Below are 12,257 nucleotides of genomic sequence, written 5' to 3'. Positions count from 1 at the left end.
GATGTCCTTATTAAAACCGAGATTTGAAATAATTTATACATAAATATTCAGTAAAGAAGCAACATATTGCAACATATACAAAATTATTAATAATACAATTTTCCGATATCGCCCCCGAAGTTTGTCGATTTCAAAAGCTCTTGTAATTGTTCACCCCTAAACTACAATTTACAGAATTGGTTATTTAATGGATTTGGATTGTTTGGTTATAGAGTTTAATCATTGTTATAAATATTTTATAGTTAATTCTTCTTCATATACAACGTTATATATATTTATGAGAATAAAGGAAGAGATATTTTACCTATGTTTAGTTATTTGTGGATTTTACTACCTTACGAGCAATAAGACCACGGTGGCCGAGGTGGTCATTGAAAGAGCCTCATCGAGGCTTATATATAAAACCGACGAAAAGTCGATCAGGATGAATTCTTAGTAAAGAACGACAAATATAAAACAATTATATGAATAAAACATTTTCTTTCTTTCGTAATAATGTAATTTTTTTATTTAATAAAATATTTTTCACTCGCTTATTCAACGGATTGTGAGGTGAGAAATTCTGCACACGAATTTTCACGGGTACCTAACACCTGCCTCTCGACAGGAGTAAGATCGCCTGAGTAATTACGTGAAAACGTAAAAAAACTCACTTTCGATTTGATAATATTAGTTAGGACCTGAGCTACTATAAATTATATCATACAAAAATGCAAAAAAGATACGCATAGAAACCACACAAATGCAACACGAAGTACCGAATAGGTTTTTCAACGTAAAAGATTTTTCAAAGCTAATTACGAACAGTCTAAGTGCGATAGAGGCTTTGAGTCTGATTTAGCAAATTGCGACAAGCTCAATCAATCAACGCTGAACAAGTAACGAGATTCCTAACACTTCTATAACATGTTGAGCTACTTCCCTTTTTGATTGATTATAACTGAGAGCACTTCATGTATATGGGCATCATACAAAAGGTTATTTATATCTGCTTTTAGGAAAGTAATACCTTCGTTATGTTGTGGGTTTCCTAGTTTATCGTTTATTTATATTTCTATTATCAAAAAGTCAATATGTAAATATTATTTTATAAGAACGACTTTTAGCAGTTTCCCTTTTATATTACGGGTATTATTTTATAATCATTATCTATAATAGTAGCTGAATGCAACTCATAATATTTTGCGAAAGTTTCTATGATAAATATGAGCATAAAATAAAATTTGTTTGTATAGAGAAGTCAAAGTTAAATAAAATAAAAGTTTATCAATAAAATAAATTACTTTATTTTTTTTTCTTTATATTTAAATAGGACCTAGCAGGAAGTATACTCAGTGTTGGAATATACAAAAATTCAAGCCTCTATACATAATAGATTTCTCTTTCATTATATTATTCAATCTTTCACTCATTCACATTCGCTCACCACTCATTCAATCAACGAACAGCTTTACTTGATTATTTAATATTCATTATTAAAAACATTGTCAAACAGTGCAGACGTGTCTTATTATACCTACCCCATTTCCCTTCAGGTTATGGGCCCAGGTCATGTTTAAAGTTGTTTAAATAATTAAAATTAATAGTAAAAGTGTTACTCAAAATGGATTCGAGAAGTAAAAGAAATATACAACAATTTAACGGTGATCGCTATAGTACTTGGAAGTTTCGTATAAGGTCACTACTAGAAGAAATGCAGTTATTGCCTGTTATTGACGAAGAACCACCACCAATACCAGATAATGAGTGGATTAAGAAGAATATGCTAGCAAAAGGTACGATTGTAGATTACTTGGGTGACACATTTTTAAGCTTTGCAAGAGGTTCTTCTACTGCAAAATCCATAATGGCCGAACTAGACAAAGTATATGAGCGGAGGAGCTTAGCGACTCAATTGGCTTTACGTAAACAGTTACTTAATATGAAACTACAGCCAGATGTGACACTATTCGAACATTTTAACAATTTCGATAATATCATTACTGAATTAATATCGGCTGGTGCAAAATTGGATGAGATGGATAAAATATCACATTTACTTTTAACTCTACCCACATCATACGATGGTGTTATAACGGCACTGGAAACACTTGGAGAGGAACAATTGCATCTATCTTTTGTAAAAACTCGTCTTCTAGATCACGAAGTCAAACTAAAGAATACCACGACGACAGAACTCAAAGTTTTACATACATCAACGAATAAATTCAAATCGCAGAACAAAATTGGATTCGATAAAAGGAAATCATATAATTATTATAAAAAGAAGTCATACACCGGAAATTCATCATATAAAATTTCAAAATTATATTGTGATTATTGTGGACGACGAAATCATATGAAGAAGGATTGTCGATTTTTCAAAAAGTTACAACAAAATGGAGGTAGTAGCGGCAGTAAAACAGCAGCTGCGAGCGCTTTGCAAATCAGAAACGATAACGAGGACAGTTTCGCATTTATGTTTTCAACGTGTAAGTTGTCAAATTCTTATAAATATCATATTAATAATATTGTTTTCATTTTAGATTCGGGTGCAACTGACCACGTTGTAAATAGTAAGGAATTATTTTCTTCCTACTCAGACTTCACAATACCGATTAAAATTGGTATAGCTAAGAACAATGAAAGCATTCAAGCGTTTGGTAAAGGTACAATAAATGTCACTACTAATTTAGGTTTTCAAGGGGCGATTAATAATGTATTATATGCGCCGGACGTGCCATGTAATTTAATATCTGTATATCGTATTCAACAAGGAGGTATGGTTGTTATATTTAAAAATAACAGTGTTTATATTAACAATAGTATCAAGTGTTTAGTATCGAGTGTTATCAGTAATAATTTATTTAAATTAGTTTTTCAAGTGCATACGCGATCTCAACATAATTTAAATTTGTCTCAAACTTCTACATCTTACGAACTATGGCATAAGCGTCTAGGTCACTTAAACAAAAATAAATTTAACATTCTAAAAAACTTAATTGATGATAGTTACCTAATTAATGATATTATGCCTAATGATACATTATGTGAGTCTTGCATACTTGGTAAACAGTCGCGGTTGCCCTTTGCAAAATCAAAAGATAAATCAGTCAGAAATAGGCCACTTTTTATAGTTCATTCCGATATTTGTGGTCCTATTACACCACCTACATTTGATGATAAAAATTATTTTATTACTTTTATTGACGATTTTACTCATTATACAGTAACGTATTTGATGCATTCTAAATCTGAAGCATATAAATGTATGAAAGACTACGTAACAAAATGTGAAAATTTATTTAATTCTAAAGTTGTTAATTTATATTGCGATAATGGCCGAGAGTATCTTTCAAACGAATTCAAAGAATTTTGTGTTGACAAAGGGATAATGTATCATTTAACGGTTCCTTACACCCCACAACAAAATGGTGTATCAGAAAGAATGAATCGTACATTAACCGAAATGGCTCGAACATTGGTTACAAGTGCGAAATTAAATAAAATATTTTGGGGTGAAGCTGTTTTAACAGCTACTTATTTAATTAACATACTACCCACTAAAACTCTGATAAATAAAACACCATACGAAATGTGGCATGGTAAAAGGCCGAAAATAAATCATTTAAAAATGTTTGGATCTACTGCATACGTTCATAACAAAGCTAGAAAAACTAAATTTGATGAGAAATCTTTCAAGTCAATATTGATCGGTTACGATGCAAACGGTTATAGATTATTCAATATCGAAAATAATCAAGTTTTTATAGCTCGCGATGTTATTTTTGACGAGTTAAACTTTGAAAAATCACGCCCTACACGTAGCAGTAGTGACAACATTGAAACCCTTTCAAAATTTAGTAAGCCCGAAATTGATTCGGCAAAGCTAAAAATAGATCAACAACAAGATTCTTTTAATGACAATTCGTTGGACGGTTCATCGAATACCACTAATTTAAGACGTAGCGAAAGAATTCGAGAATTACCCCCAAAGAATTATAAGCAAATGCACGATCTTGATTTATTTTTATCTCTTTTTAATGATACGCAATCTTTACCTACATCATATAAGAATATTTTCGATAGGCACGATTCTGATAAGTGGTTGAACGCTATACAGGATGAAATTGAGTCGCTTCGAAGCAACCAAACGTGGACATTAGTCATTAGACCGAAAAATGTTAATATTATAAGTTGCAAGTGGGTATTTACAATTAAAAATAATGAATTTGGTGAACCTACACGTTATAAAGCTCGGTTGGTTGCTCGAGGTTTCACTCAAGAGTATTTACAAGACTATCACGAAACGTTCGCACCAGTGGCTCGGATAACTACTTTTAGATTTATATTAGCACTGGCAAATCAGTTTGATTTACATTTACACCACATGGACGTTAAAACCGCGTTTCTAAATGGTATATTGAAAGAAAATATTTATATGGAAGTACCGGAAGGTATTTTAGCAAGTAATAACCAGGTTTGTAAATTGAATAAAACATTATATGGCCTAAACAGTCGTCCAGGTGTTGGTATGCACGGTTCGATCTCATTCTCAAGGAAATGGGTTTTAAGAACTCTGAATTAGATCCTTGTCTGTACATATTAGATAAAAATTGTATAGATAAAAACGTGTATATAGTTCTGTACGTTGATGATTTAATTATTACTACTAAAAATAGTAATTTATTACAAGCGTTTAAAAACAGTTTAATGCAAAAATTTCAAATGACTGATTTGAAGGACTTAAAACTATTTCTTGGTATTAGAATTCAAAGAACAACTAATACAATTTCTTTAGATCAAACAACATATTTGCAAAATGTTCTAAATAAATTTTCTATGAAAGATTGTAATCCATCGAATTCACCTTTTCCTTCTAAAATCAATTTTGTAGCTTTAAATTCAGACACTCACTATGATGCACCTTGTAAAAATGTTATAGGATGCCTTATGTATGCAATGCTTTGCACAAGGCCAGATATTTGTGCTTGTATTAATATATTAAGTAGATATCAATCTAAAAATAACGAAGAGTTGTGGAAATATTTAAAACATCTCTTACGATACATTAAAGGTACAATTAATTTAAAATTGGTTTATAAAAAATCTGAATATAAAGAGATAATAAGTGGGTATGCAGATTCCGACTGGGGAGGTGACGAGAACGACAGAAAAAGTACAACTGGCTATTTGTTTAAGGCTTTTAATAATTGTACAATTTCGTGGACCACACGAAAACAAAATACTGTCGCCGTCTCTTCAACGGAAGCTGAATACATGGCTCTCTTTGAGGCTGTGAGAGAAGCAGTCTGGATAAGGTCATTGTTAAATAGTATTTCTATACAAATAACAGAGCCTATTGTAATATTTGAAGACAATAATAGTTGTATATGTATTGCCAATAACCCCACAAATCACAAAAAATCTAAGCACATAGATATAAAATATCATTTTATTAGGGAACAAATCGCTAATCAAATAATAAAGCTAGAACCTATTTCCACAGGAAATCAACTAGCTGACATGTTCACAAAAGCGATACCCTCCAAGAGATTTATAGAATTAAGAAAGAATTTAAATTTGTTTTGAAAAATAATTCATGTTTTGTGTTAATCAAGTAAATGAAGGAATGAGTTTATTTAATAAATAAAACTATGGTTTATGTAACTAAATAGTTAGTATTTTATTTGTAAAAATGAGTAATGAAAGAAATTATGTTATGGTATTGTTATATTATATTAACTTGTATTTTTGAGGGGGACTGTTGGAATATACAAAAATTCAAGCCTCTATACATAATAGATTTCTCTTTCATTATATTATTCAATCTTTCACTCATTCACATTCGCTCACCACTCATTCAATCAACGAACAGCTTTACTTGATTATTTAATATTCATTATTAAAAACATTGTCAAACAGTGCAGACGTGTCTTATTATACCTACCCCATTTCCCTTCACTCAGAACATCGTTTGTAAATAACGGAATTATAAGGCAATAAATACATACACACAATAGGAACAAATACAAACATAAATTTTATTGATAACCGCCTTTTTTAAATAAAGTGAAATTAAACAAATGACTCCTGCTTACGTAACGTCACATAAAACGTAAAAGCCTGTTAATATCCCGATTTTGGATAAAGGACATCACATCTTGAAGATAACGTTTGGTCTATCGTGCTGTTCCACTGTAGGCCGTTGGACACAGATGACTAAACTTCATCCAACAAAATAATCTAGGTTTTTCTTTACCACACCACACCAGGCTTGAAGATCGAAAACTACTTAAGTCGATAAAGTTGAATGTGCAGAAAACCGAAATATTCAAGCACATTGTATGTTATATAAATATTTGCTAAACAAATCATTTGATGCGCGGAATTCATCGAAATTCTGTTTGTGAGGGATGGTAATACACAAAAGATCTTCCGAAAGATAACAATGAAATCACACCAAAATCAGTTAATGGATATCCATTGTACAGGCGGTGTGATGTATTATACCTATATATGAGGAAATCCATATTTGGTAACACGTGAACACGTGCATAGACGAAGGAGAGCAAATTGATTAAGTGGGATTTTTAGTGAACAACATGTTGGTATTAGCGTATTTATAAGTTTATACATAAAAAGGTGTATCTACTAATATATCTTCATACATGCAAATGAATAATATAAAAAAATAGCAACCAAATGTTCATTAATTTATTTGTATTTACGAGTTAAGTACAGACACTTTTTTTATATTACCTTTAGTGTGCACTGTGTGTGTATTGAGATTGCTTACGATAAATTTATCGAAGCGTGCTATTGCAAATATCAGCGAATGGCGTAAATGCTTAAATAAAGCTGACAAATTAAATTCTCTTAATTAAATATGACGTGACGTCACGTATTTACTGTTGCACTATCTACATTAAAATTTTCCAATGAATGCAATGACATTTTGACATGAATTTAAAGTATTTCTTTATAAAGACTTCTCAGGAAAAATATTTATTAAAGTAATTGTGCGTGTTCATGTGACATTTGCTTCGATTATATGTTCCAACGAATGAAGCAGATGCTTTAAATTTAATCTGACAATATTTGATGAACTTTACCAAAAATATCTTAGATCGACTATAACTTATCGCCTTTTTCCTGATGTATACAATCTTTATACTAGTTTAAATGTATTGTTCCTAACTGCTTATGGGTTAAGTGAAACACTTACACAAACTGCAATAAATCACAAGTTAAAATCAAGCAATCTTGGTTGCATTGCAACTGGCTTTAATGGCGTCGCTTCATTTTTGAAATTGGAGTAAGAAACCAATAAATCCACTTTCTGATGAACTTTTCATGCGTCCACTTATATTTGTGTAAAACAAAACCCATTTAGTAAGAGATTAATTTATTCAGTACACATTAAATTAAGAGGTGAAATTAGCACGCTGCTCCAATACAGATCGGATACACGTGTGGCAGTTTTTTTATTATTAGCAAATTGACAAATGTACCACCTGATAGTAGGTGATGATCACCGTCTATAGACAGTATCAATCAATAAAAGATTAATCATTCCTTACATCGCTAATACACCACCGACCTTCGGAACTAATGTGCTATGTTCCTTGTGCCTGTTATCGTTGTTGGCTCAATTAACGCTTGAACCGTAAAAATATACCATTGTTGTTTAGTTTTTTCTATAATACAGCAAATATTATACGCCCCTAGACTGTAAACCATATTAACAATTCCTTACATCACCAATGCAACACAAGTCTCGAGGGCTGTGTTATGTCCCTTGTGCCTGTAGTAACACTGGCTCACTTATCTTTCAAACCGGAACAAAACAATAAGTTTCGCTGAGTGGCTTTAGAACGTAATAATTGGATACCTACCCGTAAGTCCTAAAGTCTTAAAAGAAGCCTGGACCGGCTTTTCACTCAACACATGCAGATTTCCTCGTAATTTTTCTTCACTGCAAAGCAAAAAATATTAAATATAAAAACAAATTTTGTACATGTAAATTCAGCAGTGTTTGCCCAGTTTTAAACCCAATACCTTCAGTTTAGATTCAGGTGTTTTAACTGCTGCGCCACCTTTGACCTTATATTTAGATAAATATATGAATATTAATTTTAAATAATTTTTAATTATGGAAACAATGGACACATAAAGGAATCTGCTATAAAAATAAGTTGTTAAAATAATAATAAAAATCTAGATAGAGGTGAGGTTAGGTTATATTAGAAACTTGTTTGTATTTTTCTGACAATTTACAACCTGGCTAGATTCACTAGAACCTAAAAGTCCTTGACTCCAATTATCCGGTAACAAAAAAATAACTCGGAAGTTCTGTACGTTTCATAAAGAATTTAAAAATCCTTTTTGCAAGGAACTACTAATATTCTTATTTTCTTCTTCATTCAAACATAAAGCTTTTGTTAGGAGTCAGAAGAACAACGGCGTCGAGAGCCATCGAACCTTTCAAAGGGATCGAACCTTTGACTTTATCGTTATACAGCCTTTTCGTTGAGCTATTGACGATCAAGAGTTACTTTAACATCGCATATACATACATACAAATATATTTTATTAAAAAATGTATATACATCAAACAATCTGCTATAAAACATATGGTAAGCGTAACAAAACATGTTTTGGAATGTGAAGGGAAATGGGGTAGGTATAATAAGACACGTCTGCACTGTTTGACAATGTTTTTAATAATGAATATTAAATAATCAAGTAAAGCTGTTCGTTGATTGAATGAGTGGTGAGCGAATGTGAATGAGTGAAAGATTGAATAATATAATGAAAGAGAAATCTATTATGTATAGAGGCTTGAATTTTTGTATATTCCAACAGTCCCCCTCAAAAATACAAGTTAATATAATATAACAATACCATAACATAATTTCTTTCATTACTCATTTTTACAAATAAAATACTAACTATTTAGTTACATAAACCATAGTTTTATTTATTAAATAAACTCATTCCTTCATTTACTTGATTAACACAAAACATGAATTATTTTTCAAAACAAATTTAAATTCTTTCTTAATTCTATAAATCTCTTGGAGGGTATCGCTTTTGTGAACATGTCAGCTAGTTGATTTCCTGTGGAAATAGGTTCTAGCTTTATTATTTGATTAGCGATTTGTTCCCTAATAAAATGATATTTTATATCTATGTGCTTAGATTTTTTGTGATTTGTGGGGTTATTGGCAATACATATACAACTATTATTGTCTTCAAATATTACAATAGGCTCTGTTATTTGTATAGAAATACTATTTAACAATGACCTTATCCAGACTGCTTCTCTCACAGCCTCAAAGAGAGCCATGTATTCAGCTTCCGTTGAAGAGACGGCGACAGTATTTTGTTTTCGTGTGGTCCACGAAATTGTACAATTATTAAAAGCCTTAAACAAATAGCCAGTTGTACTTTTTCTGTCGTTCTCGTCACCTCCCCAGTCGGAATCTGCATACCCACTTATTATCTCTTTATATTCAGATTTTTTATAAACCAATTTTAAATTAATTGTACCTTTAATGTATCGTAAGAGATGTTTTAAATATTTCCACAACTCTTCGTTATTTTTAGATTGATATCTACTTAATATATTAATACAAGCACAAATATCTGGCCTTGTGCAAAGCATTGCATACATAAGGCATCCTATAACATTTTTACAAGGTGCATCATAGTGAGTGTCTGAATTTAAAGCTACAAAATTGATTTTAGAAGGAAAAGGTGAATTCGATGGATTACAATCTTTCATAGAAAATTTATTTAGAACATTTTGCAAATATGTTGTTTGATCTAAAGAAATTGTATTAGTTGTTCTTTGAATTCTAATACCAAGAAATAGTTTTAAGTCCTTCAAATCAGTCATTTGAAATTTTTGCATTAAACTGTTTTTAAACGCTTGTAATAAATTACTATTTTTAGTAGTAATAATTAAATCATCAACGTACAGAACTATATACACGTTTTTATCTATACAATTTTTATCTAATATGTACAGACAAGGATCTAATTCAGAGTTCTTAAAACCCATTTCCTTGAGAATGAGATCGAACCGTGCATACCAACACCTGGACGACTGTTTAGGCCATATAATGTTTTATTCAATTTACAAACCTGGTTATTACTTGCTAAAATACCTTCCGGTACTTCCATATAAATATTTTCTTTCAATATACCATTTAGAAACGCGGTTTTAACGTCCATGTGGTGTAAATGTAAATCAAACTGATTTGCCAGTGCTAATATAAATCTAAAAGTAGTTATCCGAGCCACTGGTGCGAACGTTTCGTGATAGTCTTGTAAATACTCTTGAGTGAAACCTCGAGCAACCAACCGAGCTTTATAACGTGTAGGTTCACCAAATTCATTATTTTTAATTGTAAATACCCACTTGCAACTTATAATATTAACATTTTTCGGTCTAATGACTAATGTCCACGTTTGGTTGCTTCGAAGCGACTCAATTTCATCCTGTATAGCGTTCAACCACTTATCAGAATCGTGCCTATCGAAAATATTCTTATATGATGTAGGTAAAGATTGCGTATCATTAAAAAGAGATAAAAATAAATCAAGATCGTGCATTTGCTTATAATTCTTTGGGGGTAATTCTCGAATTCTTTCGCTACGTCTTAAATTAGTGGTATTCGATGAACCGTCCAACGAATTGTCATTAAAAGAATCTTGTTGTTGATCTATTTTTAGCTTTGCCGAATCAATTTCGGGCTTACTAAATTTTGAAAGGGTTTCAATGTTGTCACTACTGCTACGTGTAGGGCGTGATTTTTCAAAGTTTAACTCGTCAAAAATAACATCGCGAGCTATAAAAACTTGATTATTTTCGATATTGAATAATCTATAACCGTTTGCATCGTAACCGATCAATATTGACTTGAAAGATTTCTCATCAAATTTAGTTTTTCTAGCTTTGTTATGAACGTATGCAGTAGATCCAAACATTTTTAAATGATTTATTTTCGGCCTTTTACCATGCCACATTTCGTATGGTGTTTTATTTATCAGAGTTTTAGTGGGTAGTATGTTAATTAAATAAGTAGCTGTTAAAACAGCTTCACCCCAAAATATTTTATTTAATTTCGCACTTGTAACCAATGTTCGAGCCATTTCGGTTAATGTACGATTCATTCTTTCTGATACACCATTTTGTTGTGGGGTGTAAGGAACCGTTAAATGATACATTATCCCTTTGTCAACACAAAATTCTTTGAATTCGTTTGAAAGATACTCTCGGCCATTATCGCAATATAAATTAACAACTTTAGAATTAAATAAATTTTCACATTTTGTTACGTAGTCTTTCATACATTTATATGCTTCAGATTTAGAATGCATCAAATACGTTACTGTATAATGAGTAAAATCGTCAATAAAAGTAATAAAATAATTTTTATCATCAAATGTAGGTGGTGTAATAGGACCACAAATATCGGAATGAACTATAAAAAGTGGCCTATTTCTGACTGATTTATCTTTTGATTTTGCAAAGGGCAACCGCGACTGTTTACCAAGTATGCAAGACTCACATAATGTATCATTAGGCATAATATCATTAATTAGGTAACTATCATCAATTAAGTTTTTTAGAATGTTAAATTTATTTTTGTTTAAGTGACCTAGACGCTTATGCCATAGTTCGTAAGATGTAGAAGTTTGAGACAAATTTAAATTATGTTGAGATCGCGTATGCACTTGAAAAACTAATTTAAATAAATTATTACTGATAACACTCGATACTAAACACTTGATACTATTGTTAATATAAACACTGTTATTTTTAAATATAACAACCATACCTCCTTGTTGAATACGATATACAGATATTAAATTACATGGCACGTCCGGCGCATATAATACATTATTAATCGCCCCTTGAAAACCTAAATTAGTAGTGACATTTATTGTACCTTTACCAAACGCTTGAATGCTTTCATTGTTCTTAGCTATACCAATTTTAATCGGTATTGTGAAGTCTGAGTAGGAAGAAAATAATTCCTTACTATTTACAACGTGGTCAGTTGCACCCGAATCTAAAATGAAAACAATATTATTAATATGATATTTATAAGAATTTGACAACTTACACGTTGAAAACATAAATGCGAAACTGTCCTCGTTATCGTTTCTGATTTGCAAAGCGCTCGCAGCTGCTGTTTTACTGCCGCTACTACCTCCATTTTGTTGTAACTTTTTGAAAAATCGACAATCCTTCTTCATATGAT

This window comes from Vanessa atalanta, chromosome 14 (assembly GCF_905147765.1).
Source record: "Vanessa atalanta chromosome 14, ilVanAtal1.2, whole genome shotgun sequence".
Taxonomy (NCBI): domain Eukaryota; kingdom Metazoa; phylum Arthropoda; class Insecta; order Lepidoptera; family Nymphalidae; genus Vanessa; species Vanessa atalanta.
The sequence above is the reverse complement of the archived record's forward strand: the minus strand, read 5'-3'. Positions refer to the sequence as shown.